Below are 17,159 nucleotides of genomic sequence, written 5' to 3' on the forward strand. Positions count from 1 at the left end.
CTAATTCCCATTTGGCAGACTTGGAGAGGGGACGAGGTAGGTGCTCAGTGCCGTCAGCAGGGCAATAACACGCAACCACGCAAGCTCAGCTCCAGGCTCAGTCCCCGGCGTCCCTTCACTCTGACCACCCTCAGCAACGAGCTCCTCCAGCATATCAGGTATTTCCACCGAGACAGGGAGAGCTGCGGAGACTTGCCTATTTCCATGGGAATTTCTGATTCAGCTCATCTCCAAAAGCAGTACGCAGCGCCTAAGCAGAGGGGGCTTTACAGAAGTCAGGAAAATTAAGAGGTGGTGCTCAGCTGGAAGGCAGTTAATCAAAACCAGAGCACAGGGACTCTTCCCACTAACTTCCAGTCATACTCCAGCAGTGAACTCCCAGAATAAATCACTTGCCAAAATAAATAAAAAGGATCATCACCCAGTGCAACTGCTTTCTGTTGCCGAATACCAGGAGCACGAAAAAGAACTGTCGAGCGTCCTGACAGAAAAGACGAAGGAAAACCAAAGCCAGAGGATGATGTGTTCCTCCAAGATAGTTAACAATATAAAACCATTTTTCTACCTCTAGCTTAAGTCCTTCTGCTTAGGAATTGCCTCCATTAAGTAAGACGGTTTTGGTGTCTGAGCTGGCACATAACATCCTCTTATAATAGAGGGTGAAAAGAAAAATCCAAATTTTATAAAATTTGATAAAACCAAAACCAACCAACCAAACAACACCCCACAAAATTGTCACCTAACTGAAGCCATTACTACTTTCAGCCAAAAAGCCCTGAAAGCAATGGTATGGAGGAAAAAAAAGAGAGACGCAGAGTGGCTTTATATGAGTAAAACCAACTGCCAACTGTAAAGAGATCACCTATTCTAGTGCAGCAAGAAAAAGTTAAATATTAAAAGAAATACCAAGAGGTTAAACATTAAACCTATTCCAACAGCTTCTAGTAAAGTTAATGACCTACACATTTTTTTCAAATGAAAGAGAAAGTACGAGTTTTAAAGTGTGTTACAGAAAACCAAGCACATCCACAGAAGACTGCTGGAGGGATGTTTTCAGCTGACCAAAAGAGTTCTAAATCCTGATTTTTATTTTTTTTATTTTTTCAAAGAAGTATTTTTCCATTCACCCAGAAAGACCAAGCAGGATCTAGAATAAGAAGTGTGACTATACAGACATTGGTGACTTTCAGAGAAAAAAAAATAAAGGGAAGGATCCTTCCCCCCAACTGTTCACAAAGGCCTGATGCATGAAAATTAGGCAATGTGGAAACAAACTGAACAATGTTTATTTTCATATAAATTATAAGAAAAAGTCTTAATGTTTAAATTAATATTATAAAAGTGAACTAATACTGTAGTTATATTTCAATCTTAAAAATGGGTTTAAAATAATTCCAATTAATAATTTATTTAACAGTCAATTACAGTACTGGAATACGCACTGAAGATTAGATTTACTGCCAGTCGTTATTAATCTGCTAATCACTCTGTAATTAAAAATTACAGACATGTTTGGGGGGTTTTTTTCTGCTTTACACCACTGGCTGCCTACCTGCTATTTCTGAATCTCACAAAAAAACCATTTTCAAGCCAGCAATACCATTGTCAGTGTTTTCCTCCATTATAATGAGATCTAGAAGCAAAAGAGACTCTCAAGCGCCTCCATATGCAGCACAGCTTGAATTCAAACTGCACGAATACTTATCATCACTCAAAAAAGTAAACACTTCTTGCGCACTTACACATACCTAACAATATAAAGAGTCCTTTTTATTCACTAGTAACACATAACGCTCCTGACTTCTAAAGCGGCAAATAAAGTTTTACAGAGATTGAGTTCAGTGATGCTACTAGCTTTTTCGAGTTCTTCCCTTCCTTTCAGCCCTTCTTTGGATTTGCTAAGGTGCATTGAGTTTACCTGGGCACTTTGGTCAGCAGACAGGGACCTCTGCGTAGAAAGGTGTCCTTCAAACTAAACAGCAGCGCTGTACTGACAGCAAAGGAACAATCTTTCTAGCTGCTGAGCACTCTCGCCTTACCCAAAGAGCTCAAATTACTCACTACAATTTAACAGATACCAGTACACATTAAAAGGAGCAGGCTTACCAACTAGACATCCACCTCTGCAAACCTAAGTGTGGATGCTAATTAGCACCGAAATGACTATGCCCAAACAGAAAGCTAATGATGTGCATCACAGAGTATAATTATTAAAAAGGGGGGATATTTGAGATTTGTATGCATTTCAGCAAACCGTGTGTACTGCAAACTGCCACCAGAGTTCTGGTAACGTACAGATTTATTACTTGATCCTCCTCAGAGAATTGTACTCTTTTCACTATCAGTTCATTACACAAAACTCAGTATTTTAGAAGGGAGAATACAAACCCTGCTTTTAGAGCTGTAAACTCTCCAAAATTTCACATTAGTGATCTGAGCCAATTGGAACAAAAGGCAGAAAAACAGAAAACTTTTTTTGACAACAAATATTAAAAAAAGGTATTATTTTATGAGCAACTAAACTTATTATTAGAAGTTGCAAATCTGATGTGGTTTCCACATAGGGATAGTGGATCTTGACCAGTTATCAGTTACATACCACAACTGCCCACAGCGGGCTCCAGGCCAGGCTGCTGCAGAGCCGCTTGCTTTTCTTTCACCAGCTTGACATCAGTTACTCCACCTGCTTGTATCTCCATCCAAGCTCAAAAGTCAGAACCATAAGCAGTGCAGTGTCACCTCAGCAGCCAACCCACCTTACCATGTCCAACAGCAGCACGTACCACAGGTAAACCTCTATAGTGCGTTTATTTCTTTTAAGATAGTATGTATTGTAGCTGTAAGAAGAGACATGCAGTCAAAAGTATGACAAGAAAAACGCTAACTTGTGACTGAAAGACAACCGGTTTCTGAGAGCACTACAAACTCCCTCTGAAAAGCACATAAGCAGCTACTGGTGACAGTTTACTACCGCTTTTTATAAAAAGGAAGCATAAAAGAGGAGAAAGAAATGAGCATGGATCTCGGTTTGTTACCTGATGCATTACCTGTGTTACTCGATTTATTGAAGCTCCCGTTCTGCTGTGCCTACTCAAGATCCCATTGACATTAAACTTGTTTTATGTGCAAATCTGTTTGCTTTAGCTGTTATTAAAAACAGTTTTACAGATACACCATGGTATCCAACCTTCACAGGCTTGTAAACATGTCAGTTAAATACAGAACCAAACCCTGCTAGTTGCATGACCAAAGGCCCTGCAAGCAAAGCATTTTCTCAAGACTCAAATAGCAAGAACAACTATCAAAAAGCACTTACAGTTATGAATAAAGCTGAAAGAGGAAGAAAGTATTCGAAGACAAACAAAAGGTTCTCTAACACTGGTTACAAGATGATTCAGTGATAAAAACGCATGCACCCCAACCAAATCTTAGCTGTATCAGCCACATGCAAGCAAGCTGATATGAAAGACAAAAACTTATACATAAGACACAAGCATGAATGCAGTGCATTGATTCAAAACTGGGGAAGAGCGAACAGAGAAAAGAAGAGGTCTGTCTTTCTATTCACAACATCCTCCAAGACATCTCTTGAAACAATACAAATAATTTTCCAAGTCCCCCTCAAAACATTTTCTTTAATACCAGCCCACATCAATATTTTTTTGCCAAGCACCAGAGTAAGGAAATGCTACCCACGTGAGGGAATGCGCTGACCAAATTATGTATAACAGCAAATCTCAGAAGATGATCAAATTATCACAGAGGAAGATTTTAATTCATGGCATAACAGATGACAGTAAGAAACACCATGTTTTTCAAGCTAAAAGCACAACTTGATTCCTAAACCCTTTAAGCTGGCAATTGTAAAATATGTTCTTAACCTATAATAGTGCTTCCTGTACTGTACACATTCTGTAGGTAACAGGAAATACTACTCCATAATCTTTTAGGAGCATTAAAGCAAATCAGGCCCATAAGATGACTTCAGGCAGCAAACTGCAGTTTAAGATTAGGAAGCAGTTGCTATTATGCAACCCACGTGCTGTAAAACAGACGAAAGTATCTGAAATGTGCGAATGCACAGAGCGTCAGAGCAGCAAACCATTATACTATTTAGGACTCTGGTAGACTCTGGTAACAGGTATTGCACATTTGGATTTATATTCTTAAATTTTTCCTATCGCACATCTTGTTACTAATTGCTGAGGTAGTGCATGCTATGATTGTTATTTTGTGTTGCAAGGTTTTAGGTAGAGTGGTAAGATTTGGCTTGTAACTACAAGTTCCTATTTCAACCAAATGAATAAATTAAGAAATTAGTGGAAATAATTAGTAAGAAATCAGTGCGCACAAACAAGGGCAGACTTTTGCATTTACTTTGTACAGTTTCTTGAACAACTACATCCCTCTATCCAATGACTGAAGCATTTCAATGAGTACCAGAATGTCACATCACAGATAAAAGAGAGAGGAAGATTTATAGGCGTTACGATGTCACTGTCATCATCTGTCAGAGACTGTGTCGGTTATGCAAACAGCAAAGGAGTTATTAAGAGGGAGTCAAAAAGATAGGGAATTTATTAAACCCCTTTCAGTAACAACTTATCTGTGTAACAGCAAAAACTGAAGGATTTTACCTAAGCTTTTGAGCTCGAGAGTTGTGGAAAACAGATTTTAAAAATCCTCGCTCAAAAGGGAGCAAGGTAGAAGAGAAGAGGTACTTCTCTTTCAAAATTAGGTTTTACAGTTAGTACCCAAAATATTTTCAATGGACATGCCAGCAGATAGATCTTTAAGAAGTCACACAGGAACAGAACTCTTATGCAAGGCATAATGTCCTATTAGGATGAACTTCTAGCAAGTGACCGAGGTAGAACATTCTTGGTAGCACTTTGCCACTGGCTTTCTGAAGAGAACGGCTTTAAATGAGTCTTCATAGTTACAGAAAACAATCCTAAACTTCTGAAAAGACTGATCATATTGAAAAAGATTAAATATTTACAAAGATTATCTCTATTATTCTATGAAAAGATTCTAAACTTAGGTGAAATTTCTAAAGTTATTAACAGCAATACATGCAATCTTTTAAACGAAGTCACTTATAAGCCATAGCAAGGCCTGCATACTTTGGGATTATAATACTGCAGTATTGACAGCATCAGTCAAGAAGAGATTTACCTGAGAGTAAAGGATTGAAGTCTAATTAAATGTTTTCATAACATGAAGTATGTTACAACAGGGCAAAGGCACATTCCCCTTCATACGACTTACATTTCTTAACACTCTATACACTAGAACTGAGCAAACAGTATACAGTTAAAAATATTTACTTTATTGAATGTCACTATCATAGCAGTATCCATTTTCAAGATTCAGTCCAACTAACTGCATGAAAGTGAGCTTCATAAAGATTTTACACCCTATGAAACACTAATGTTCACAGACCTACCAGATATGCTAGTTAATTCAAAATACCTCAATAATGTATCTTAATAACACAAATGAAAGTAAAAAGAGCAAGAAGAGCGAGTTCTTTTCTGTCCTGCTGTGCACTGGGTGATTCAAACGGGGTATTTTAAGGTACTTTATAAGTCTTTCACATTATGTAGTGGGGATTAGCATTTGCAGGTACTAGTCCACCTGTCAATGTTTTATTTAAACTGAGTGCTATTGCAAATTCTTCTGTAAGGCTTAGCCAGGCCTAGAAGTGCTGCACGAACAAAAAAAGCCCCATCCTTACCGCTGCTGGCCTCGGTCCAAAGCAGTATAGCAAGACCAGAAGAGGCTCCCGGCCGCAGCACCGCTGTATCCCCAGAACTGGGAGCAGGGGGGGAAGAGGGTGCAGAGACACATCAGGTCAGGCTGTGCTTCGTACTTCGGGCCCTGCGCCAGAGCAAAGCCGACCACATCCACACGTGGTGTTGCAACTGAGCCGACATGCCCTCCTGGACCTCGGGAAGCACAGCGCAGAAACCTGAGGAACGAAAAGCCTGCTCCAAAACCTATGCACCTTCAACCGAATGCCACCTGAATCCATGCACGAGCGACTCGGATTTCTCCGCATTGGCGCTCTCCATTATGCAGGTCTTTTCCTTGCTGCCCGTGGTTACTCCACCCCCAGCACCTTGGAAAGATAAACGCTGACTACATATAGCAAAAAAGCCATCTATTTGAAAGCGAGAGACGTATATTCCCTGCGGAGAGATTTGTCTAGTGCATCCAAAACAACATGAGAATGCTTTCTGACAAATTATACATCTTCCTCACAGCTACCGTGAATTCACAGAAGACGCAGCATTTTGGCACCAACATACAAGTCCCTTGACAGAGTCCCCTCAACTTCTGGAGACCTCTCCTCCGAGTACTGACATCGGAAAGCAATGTTTCTCAACTTGCTGCAACCATTTTGCACCAGAAAGCAAGCAACCTGAAATCATGTTGTGACATCGAGGGGTGCGGGTATTAACACAGAGAAGTCAACAGGTTACTCCACACTTCCTAGAGACACCAGTGTTGTTTAAGACATTATTTACTGGCTCACAAACTGCTGGCCCTGCTCCTGCTGTGTGACACTGTGCTGCCCAGAAGAGCCCAGTAACACACTAACTTACCAGAACATGTTTCATGCTACACAGTCAAGAGCTACAGGAAAAACTGCAAAAAGAAAAGAAGAAAACCTTCTATCTGCAGAAAGCAGGGGCTGTGAGTGCCACAGCAGCTGATGGAGACAAAGACGCCTCTCCAGAAGGGTCAAAGCTGCCCAAGAAGCCTTCTCTTTAACACTGGCATCAAAAAACAGGTTGAAATACTGGCTGAATGAAGTATCAAAGAGAGAAAGAAAGAAGGAAAAAATTAAAAACCCAACTCTACCTAATTTTAAACACTTTAATCAGTGACAGATTCTCCCTTGATTAAAATGACTCTCCAAAGAAGCGGCTGGAAGAAATTGCAGAGCACAACTTCGTAGTAAGCTTAATCTGTTGGCGCAACAAACACAGCCTATAGTTACATGCTACCATCACACAAGCATGAATTTTGCATCATGAACGAGTCTCAGGATCTGAAACATTAGGTTTTAACTTAAACACATTTTACTGGGATTGTATTTTAACTTAAATAATTGTTTGGGGGGGACGCTTCATTTTTCACTACAGCTAGCTTCAGCTTGGTACAAGCTCTCCCTGGTCACGCCATCACATGACACCTAGAAGCACTGAATGAATTTCTTTGTTCAGTATCTGACTTCATCCTATAGCAAGTAACTACATTTTAGTAAGCCACACAAACAGAATCACAAGGGAAACTATAGCAGGTTTGTCTCTGCAGTGGGAAATAGAACTTTGATTAAAGTTAAAATACTTGATTTAATAATGTTTTGCTCTTATTCAGCTCAATTAAAATAATTTAATTGCTCAAGACTGCATGCGGCAACAACACACACTCTGACAACACTGAGCTTGTTCAGTCTGTTCATCATTAGGTTCTGTTTTGAAATTTACAGGTAGAGTTTTTTTAAAGCCAATCGTCTTTTACTTTCAGATTTGTGTTTTATAGTGTCTGCTTTGAACCACCTCCTAGCAGAATTCAGTCGTTAGAATAAGGATAAAAGTACTGTATGTAACTGTTTTTCTCTCTATGTAGTTTAATTCTCAGATTCTGATTTTAGGAGCAAGACCGCATCACTTGCCAGAGTGACAGGGGACAGAAATCAAGTTGGGCACCTTCTAAAAGGTGCAGACTACACTCCAGTAAGGAGTAAGAAAATACTCAGGTTTCTTTTCAGTAGCTGTATAAAGATTTTTAAATAGACAGAAACTTCCTGCCAATTTCTAGTATCAGTAGTTGACTAAGACTGGATTATAACTTCAGAAAGGAAAGGGTCTAAAGATAAGGTTTGTAGATGTTCAAAGACAATCAGACTTAAGTACAACCTGTTAATTTACAAATATTAAGGAAAAAAGGAAACATAGATCCAAAGGTTGCAGAGTGTCAAGACAAAGATGATTGACAGCTCTAAGACTACAATTCGCAGAGGAAGCTCTGGGTGTAAAACCAAAACAAATCAACAACAAACCACCCTGATGCGCATCAAGTGCTTCTACATGCGCACATGTGTGTTCCTACTCCTTGAAACTGCACTTTCTGGGAGACGAGAAGATCTTCCTCCACTTCTGAAAAGTAACTAAGACTGTTTGAACCCTATCACTATATAGTAACAAATATCTGATGGGTGTTTACAACAGAAACTTGTTCTCTTAACTACAGCCCTGCTATAGGCTATCAAGTTATTTTACTAGTAAATAGTTTAATGCAAGATTGACTGTTTAATAAAAAGTGTAGTCTGAGATTAAATTAATTTTAGGATACTCCCATCTTTTTGAGTGTACTTTCACGAAAATAAAGCTAATTGATAAATAAGCGAAACAATTACCAAAATATCACAAAGCGAAGTAACTGAAGATTCATCACTATGAAACGTCAAAAGAAACGTGGCAGCTTTAGATTACACTCTTAAATTTGACACACCGTACACCAGACTCTGATCTATTTTACAAGATTCTCAACTTCGAAAGAAAAATTTGGATAGTCATCAACTGTTCTTGGGCGAGTTTCCATGCAAGTCCTCACAGGATTTATACCGACAGCTCACATTTATAGACTTTCAGGCCCCACAGGCAATGGATACCCCAAACACTAGACTGGCCTATCTAATCATGTTACTAAAAAACACCTGAAATTTTCCACTTTAGAGTGCTGTGAAGACAAATATGTGTAAGCAAACCTTCCCACAAGCATTTTATGCTCAATTTCTTAGGAGAGACTTCTGTGCCCAGGGACCAAACACCGTACCTATCAACACACCCCTCTCAAAGCTCAGTTTCTTTGAGCCCAGGGACAGGAAATAACATTCTTCCAAGGACCAGCAAGGCTTAAGCAAGGGTCTAAATCTCCAGCAAATCTTTCTCAGTATTGATAGTACACTGGTGCACAAGTTGTATTTAGACTACTGTGACAGTCTCCTCCAAGCTCACTCAGGCACAAGAGGCTTTAGTGGAAGAGAAGCCTAGAAGAAAGCAGAAGAGCTCGAGATCTTTTTGCCAGCAAGGTATGGAGCAGCAGCAAGATTCCCACAGCCTGTAGCTCACTTCAGAGAGTACCAGCACGGCAGGCCTCCCAGATGAAAAACTGACCTACACCTTACACCGCAAGAAGATCTGCAGCCAGCACTACCTATGGTCTACAAGCTATGAACACAATTTCAGATTGTGCCCAAGGACCATGAAGAACAGACACAAGCCTGACTTGGCAACCAGGCAGCAAACTGATAGAAACAACAGTTTTCAAAAAACATGGGAGCGATCAGAGTACATGTTCGTTTCCAGCTTAGCCAATCCACCCTGTCAGATCATCCCGTTTAGCTTCATAGCCAAATTCCTTGGCTATCAGTTTGCCATTACTGGAGGGAACAGTAATTGCAGCTTACAAAGTTCAGACTGGCATTAGAAAAATCTTTTCCTTTGGAAGAGTGCTGGGCTGCTGGAAAAGGTTACCAAAGAGGATGAGGCACCTCCATCCTTGCAGGTATTCAGGACTCGGAAGAAAAAGAGCCATGGCTGACCTGATCTTACGTTTGCCAACAATTCTGTAGTGAGTGGAAATTTGCACAAGACCTTCCAGAGGGCCTTCTAGCCAACATTTCTGACCTACTGACTCTGTAGGCACCAGAGCGGGTTAAGCCTTTCATTGCCCCCAAGGGTAATTCCTGCAGAGGCAGTGCTGCCTGCAGCACATACTGAGTACTGCCAATGCCAAACCTCATCTGCAAGCTCTTCACTGGCAGCAACCTTCTAGTCAAGAATGCTTGAGAAAGATACTGCTACCAAGGTCCAAGTTTAACATCTCAGCACATCCATGCTATTAAAAAAAAAAAAAGTACTTTTCAGCACCTGTTTGCATTGTGATAAATTGGCAGAACTGGCTTCCCCAAGCAAACTTACAAAATAAACACTTAACTACTTGCATACAGCATCTACATTCTCTAACAACTATCTTGTTTAAAAAGCACTAAGTCTTATTAATCTGAAACATATGCAATGTAAACTACTACCACAACTCAGTAACAGCTTTTAAATTGAGTGAGAAGTGAGAAACCAAATTAAGTGCTCACTTGAAAGAAGATTTCATTATAGAATTTCCAGCAGTACGAAACGTTTATGCATTTGGCACATCTCCTATGTTTGCATTCTTACTGCTATGTCTATTTCCCATGTTTCATCTTAGACAAAAATATTTAATCAAACGGGGGGGGGGGGGGGGGAGGAGAACATGATTCTCCATGAAACAAAAGAGATTCAAATTAGTAACTAAATCTGCATTCTCAATCAGTTCAAGGACAGGTGTAGCCAAGAGGAGAGATGTACAACTGCATTCAGAAAAGTAGATTCCCCCTCCAGGCACTGCATGTTGCAGAAAGCGTATCTCACTATGCTGCTGGGTTTGACAGCTGCAGCGGGCTCCTCAGTCACACATCCCGCTTCACCTCGAAAGCGAGCTTTGCATCTACACATCATTTAAATTATTCTAATGTTTAAAGTAGTATTCTGGCCAAAATTCCTGTTCCTAACCCAGATTTAATCCAGAGACATATGCCTCTTTGATCCCATTCATACTGTAAGCTAGGAAATACCTGACTTTTCTCTGAATTTGAGAATTTCTCATTTTAAACATTAAATTGGGAGGACGACAATGATGTCCTGAAAAGAAAGTTAATGGCAAGTAAGTAACAACATATTGAGTACTGGTCTTTTTTTTTTTTTTTTTAAACACTAGTACTTTACTTTTGTTGGAAGTTTTTACAATTCTTTTTTAAATACCTTTATTTTATGAATTGGTGTTCTTGGCATTAAATTACAAAGCCTTATTTGTTTGACTTAAGTCAAATAACTTCCAACTTGGGGGCAGGGCAGAGAAAAACCATCAAATTCAGCATACGTAACTGCATTTTAATCAAAAATCTTCACAATTGAGGCCTTTAATTTCAAAATTTGATGCTACAGCTATGCACTCAATCCTCATATGTAACAAATGTATGAAATAACTTTTTAAAGACTGGTGTTAACATATGGATAAAAACAATTTCTCTGATGGAACACAGTGTGTTAGTTTAAGGAACTCAAAGTCCTCCACCTTTTATGTTCACACTACTACCTCCCCTTAAATACACTAAGAGACAGCCTTCATAATTTTTTGGTTTGATTTTTTAAAAAGCATAATGTTTCACCAGGGCATCAAGGCTCATTTCTAACTTGGTTCAGAATCTGAAGCTCACCCAAGATTTCCCATTAACTCTCCCTACAGTTATTGAGTAAGAAGGGAAAATTGTCTTAAGTCACTTATTTCTCAGGAAGCTGAACCATCCATTCATAGGAGGAAAGAACAGCATAGAACAAAGAAGAAAGCTATACTTGTTCCCCTATACAAATAAAATTATGTGCCTGACAACTGTGCTACTTAAGAGAAACTGTCATAACAAATCAGATTATAACTACTTTTTGCAACTCTGAACTGTATCTTCTAGAAAAGTTATCTACATTGTCTTTCAAACCCCTTAAATCATAACTGTTACATTTACAGTTTGTTAAAATCCAAAGTTTGCTACTATTTTTTCCATTTACCATCACTTCTTCGCATATTAAAAACACCTTTTTGACCTGGGCTAGTAGCTATTCTTTTTCTACAAAATGATCTACTGATCAAAGAGCTCAAGACTTAGCAAGGACACAGTAAGTGTCCCATAGTCACAGGTATAGTCAATTAGGTGTACTGCTTCTAACAGCTAAACAATTAAGTTATTCCATAAAACCACAGGTAGTGTTGTCAACTCTTCCCATATTTAGGAATTAATAACACACACAAAACTATGTTAAAAACCAAAAATTTCAGAGGCTTCCAAAAGAAAGGACTCACTGCTACTGTAACACACTGGCCCCAAGTCAAGAACTGCAGCACAAAATCTTTCCTGTAATTAGCAAAATAAAAAAATAATTCAAAAATAGCATGGTGCAATTATCTAACAGCAAAAAGGAGAGCTGAAAAATTTCTCCGATTAGATGATAAAACATTATGAAGAAAAATATTTTAATGGACTTGCAATGAAAAAATAGTGGTAGTCAACTCCTAAGAGGTTTTCTTTACAAAGCTACAGACAATTTAAGGACTTCTTCCCTACAAGTAGTGTTAACAGGACCTCACACCCTGAACATTTAAGATGTATACATCCCAAGTGTCATAAAACACCAGAAATATTTTGTCAAAGGGTTCAAGAAACCTTATGTCACAAGACTTAGAAATTCACTCCAAGCACAGTTGTCCTAGGGAAAAAATGGAAAAAAACCACCACACATTTCAGGACAGAGAATTATATCAAACAGTTCTAGTGTATTTTACTCCTGGAAAACAGGGAGGAGAGCCCACTACAATGCCTATTCACAAATACTTTGAGCTGTACCACAATGTCAGTTTTCAGTCCAAAGATACTTTCTAAAGCAACAGCAACAAAAAAAAAAAAAAGGTAAAACCATGCTGAAAATTTTTTTAAGAATAAAAATCCCAACAAAAGAAAGTGAATGATTTCAAACGCTTCTAATGCATCAGCATTTCTCAAACACAATCCTATTCTCTTCTTAAATATCACTCTAGCATACTAAAACACAAATAAAAGCATTTCTTTTAAAAGTTAGGATCTGGAGAGAAAAGGTATTTCATTTAGTGAGCACCTCTTGAATACTCCTGAACACGATCTTACAACAAACATCTCAATAGCTTTTAATATTGTAGCGTGATTTTTCTAGTAAGTAACTGGCAAGGGACTCAATCAAGATGGTACTAGTAAACTGAGAGGAATTCTTGGTACTATTCTAAAGGAAGCAACCTGACTAAAACAGTGATGTGGAAGGAAGCACTTTAAAGAGCCCAAAGTGGAAAACATAAAAGTAAGTAGGCGTGGGCAATAAAATACTCGGCAGTTAAAATCAGAAATAATAGGATAGGCATCGTTGTTACAGTTATTAGTATAATTAAGCGCAGAACATTTTTGAAGTGGTAGGAGGAATCTTGCAGCAAAACACATCCTCTGTACAAGTCTCAACAGGTACAGAGAAGGACATACACGAAGCTACACTCAGTGGCACTGTTTTATGGATGATGACGCTTACCGCAGTACCTTCTCACCCAATGTCTGCACACGTAGTAACACACCTACCACACAGAGGAAACTTGGATAAATTTTTTTCCAGTCCTGGAAATAAAACATATTGCTTGAAATCAACCAAGTCAACCTGTAGCAAATTGTATACAGCAGAGAATTATGGCAGGTTGTCTCTTTTTTTTTTTCCCCCTACAAACTGATTGGACCATGCTGTCATGGTCCATAGCACCCCCGGCATTCATTCACTAACCCAACAGAGTTCCTCCACGTGAACCAACTAACACAGTTGTCATTCCAAAGGATTGATTTGGATAACCACCCCTAAAGTGTTTTAGATATGATAAACATGGCATTGAAATTTCATGAACATGGTAGTTCTAACTACCTACAATTTCTCTAAACAATAAGTAGAATAGCCAAGTTTATCACAGGGTACCAATCTGGACTTATGACAGAGTCCTGCCTCGATCGCAGGCCAAACCCAACCTGTAGCTGCAATGACTGCCAATGAACTACAACAGCTAGTAGCCATTCGGTAAGTTAACAGTTGCCACCAGCATATAAAAACCAATACACTGCTTCGTTACCACTTCCTTAAGAGTCAGCTGCCCTCCACTCCACTCGCACAGGCAAGGAGAGGACTCGGAGAGCTCAGGTGACACCACCCTGCGCAGAATGAGGACGCAGGGATTGTCTCAGATGCCCTCTCCTCAAGCCCTAGTTAGTCCCATAGGTTTCTCCATCCAAATCCTGCTTCAGAACCACCCAACTGCTTAGAGTACTCTGAGAGTATAAAATGTAAAGGGCCTTTACAAAGAACTCTAACATGATTCTCACCTTAGAGTCTATATAGTCGAGACACATATGACAAGAAGTAAACCATTTTTTTTCCTCTCGCTTCCTACAAAGACCTTCTGTTGACGTAAAATGTTGTGCAAAGATTAAAAATAATATGCAAGCACTTCAGGCCAAGTACTCATTTCCTTGTATTTCAACAAAAATATTTTCACAATAGCATGAAAGCCACCTGAAAGAGTATAAGACTAACATGAACTGGTTAGCAGTTTTGAAAAAACAGCCACTGCAGTATCCAGTGTTCAGCCTGATCAATGACCGAAACAAAAGAAGAAAAACAAGGAAATGTGAAGTAAAGGTTAATTGCACACTACGTTGTGTTGGTGCTATAAAACCAGCTCAGCTAAAATATGTAAGTGACCTTGTGTGATAATTGCTTGGAAAAGCAGGCAGCTTTGGATAGGTAATGTAACCAAGGCAACTTTTAGAATAAGTGCCTAGAAAAAAGTGATATCACGTGAACTATTCCCAAAACTAAATCACCTAGTCACAACACAAAAAGCAAAAATACTACTTTCAAGGTGTTTGCTTTGGGTCGGGGGGAGACCTTCAAGGACCTCTACTATTAAAGTTACCCGCTGCTGTTCATCCCCAGGCAACTCTGATGAGCCTGCAAAACGGGCTGCGTATTTTTTAATGGTTTCCCATTGTTCCATAGTCACTACTAAAACGCATATGTAAACAAGTCATAAAAGACAAGATACCATTTAGTATCTCTTTAAATACCACAACTTTATTGACATATTCCCTTAGAAGTTTATGCTTAACCATTTTCCTTCTTTTTAAACCACAGGGGAGGCACAGCAGCAATTATGCAACGCTCTTCCTTCAAAGGCAAGGCAGTTTTGATCGGAACTCGGTCAACGTCCAGGCCGAACGCTCAGCCCGAGTGTCCCCTCACGTTACGCCTTCAAGTTTGCGGCGGGGCAGGAAAACACCCGCCCGGCACCCACGAGCAACCCTGGCTGCCCGCCTTACGTAACTGCGGGACGGCTGAGGTGACAGCCCCTCACGGCCGCGCCGAGGGGCCGCTAACCGCTCCGATTAGTTACTGGAGATGGGGCAAAGCCAAACGCATGGCTGAACCCAGCCAAAGTCGGTGTCCGAAACACAGCGGCCCCCCCCCCCCCCCCCCCATCCTCCGTCGCCGGGGCCCTGCGGCAGCGCCTTCCCCCCCCCCGCAACCGGCTGCCGATCACCAGGTAACGCGCGCAGCGGCCGCGCCAACGGTCGCCGCCAACGGTCGAGGCGCGCGCCCCGCCGCGGGCACACACCTCCCCCCCTCACCCCCCCTTTCTCGGCACGTACTGTCGCAGCTTCGCTTCATCCTCGCAACCTCCCCGGAGCGCCTGCCCCTCCGCTGAGGAACAGCGCGAGTAAGTGTTCGCCTCAGCGCCGGCAGCGCTGCGGCCCCGGCCCCCTCCTCCTCGTCGTCCCTCACACCGCTCAACTTCCTCAAGGCGCAGCGCGGGCACCTGCCGGGTGAGCCGGCACCCTCCCGCCGCCTCTCCCCGCTGCGGCGGCGCCGGAGGGAGGGAGGCCGACCGGCCGGAGAGACCGTGCCACACAGGTGCCGTGCCCGGCGCGCAAAAACCCTCTCCTAGGGGACGGACGGTCGCGCTCCCTGCCGCCCTCAACACCCCCCCTCTCCCCACAGCAGCAGCCCAAGCTCACCTCAGGGTAAGGGCGGGTAGGGAGGTGTCCCTTTTTTCGCCCACAAATGACGCCCCTCAGCACCCCCGCAAGGACACGGCGCTCCTCCCGCCCCCGCTCCCAGGTCACACCGTCCCCTCCGCGCCGCTCCCCTTGCTCAGGGACACCGCATCGCCACGGCCTCCCGTTCCCCTGCGGTTTCTTTCCAGTCAGCCCGCGGCTCCCCCCCGCCATCGCGCTCTCTTCCCCTCCAGACCCTCCGCCGCGGGGCTATGCAAGGTGCCCAAGGGCTTTCCCTTGTGCTACCGGAGGGAGGGAAGGAAGAAGTCAAGAATGCAGGACTAAGGGGAGGGAAACGAGAAAGAAAAAAAAAAAAAAAAAAAAACGGCAAGGTGAAACGAGAGCCTCCCTCCTCCTCGCCCACCTCCCCGCCGCCGGCGCCCGGGCAGGGACCCTCCGCCCCCGCCCGCGTCGCCGCCTCAGAGGGGGACGCCGGAGCCGGGACCGCCTCGCCCTCCTGCCCGACCCCCATCCCGCTGCCCCCTCCCACCCCCCGGGGGGGTATTGCCGAGCTCCCTCACCGCTCTCCCTTCAGGGCTGTTTCTCCGCGTCGCTGCTTCTGATAACGAGCCGAAGACGGGAGCGAGCCGCGGTTCGGAGCTCCGCTTAGCTGCTCTTTTCCTTCAGTCGAGCGGGCGCGGGGGCTGCGCGGCTCCGTCCGGCCCGGCCTCAGGCCCTGCTCCCGCCGGAGCCCCTCCGCTGCGGCGCCGGGAGCGCCGGGCCCGCCTGTCCCCTCCGCCCAGGCTCTGCTGCACCTGCTCGCGGGGCTGGGCTGCCCCCTGCGGCGCGGGCCGAGGAGAGGACAGGGCACCCTCGCTCCGTCCTCCCTCAACTTCTCATCACTTTCCTCTGCCCTCGCTCCGCTCGGCCGCGCTGCCGCCCCGGCAACCCACCGCCCGCCGGACGCATACACCGGGCGCTGCCGTCGACCCCCGCGGAGATGCTGGCACCGGCTCCCCTCACCCCTTCCCCCTCGCCGGCGCGGAAAGCTGCCGTCCTGATCCCCGCCCCATGCAACTGCCCCGGCTCCCAGGACAGCGGGGAAGCTCCCGGCGGGGCAGGTCCCCTGTGCCCGCCTCTGGCGGGTGGGACCGGGGCCGCCCATCCGCCAATCAGTCCGGGCGCGGCGGCGGCGAGACCGCGGGAGGCACTGCCGGGCCCGCCCGCGGCGGCGGCAGGAAGGCCCTGCCTCCGCCGGGGTGGCCGAGGTGGGCCCCACTGCTGTCCTGTTTCCTCGGAGCTTCGCGGGCTCCTCTTATGCTCGCCGACTGCCGAGCACGCTGCCGTTCACACGTTGAAGGGCGCGCTGCGAAGCGCGGGGGATTTACGAGGCCCAAGCCGGCACCCCTGTGGGAATCTTAATCTCTACCTGTCATAACCCTGA

The 17,159-nt window shown here is 43.4% G+C and overlaps 1 protein-coding gene across 3 annotated transcripts in view; it reads right to left on the reverse strand.

Moving 5' to 3' along the window:
* The window catches only part of UGT8 (UDP glycosyltransferase 8), a 49,589-nt gene extending 32,752 nt beyond the window's left edge, over positions 1-16,837 (reverse strand). Inside the window, exon 1 of one of the 3 annotated variants that reach the window (XM_069805282.1) lies at positions 16,739-16,837. The gene's annotated coding sequence lies outside the window, so the exon portion shown is untranslated. Of the gene's footprint in view, positions 1-15,736; positions 15,854-16,296 lie in introns of those variants that run through there. The other 2 variants (XM_069805345.1, XM_069805435.1) reach the window with 2 other exon arrangements.
* Positions 16,838-17,159: the final 322 nt, after the last annotated feature.

The sequence above is a fragment of the Haliaeetus albicilla genome, chromosome 1 (genome assembly GCF_947461875.1).
Source record: "Haliaeetus albicilla chromosome 1, bHalAlb1.1, whole genome shotgun sequence".
NCBI lineage: Eukaryota > Metazoa > Chordata > Aves > Accipitriformes > Accipitridae > Haliaeetus > Haliaeetus albicilla.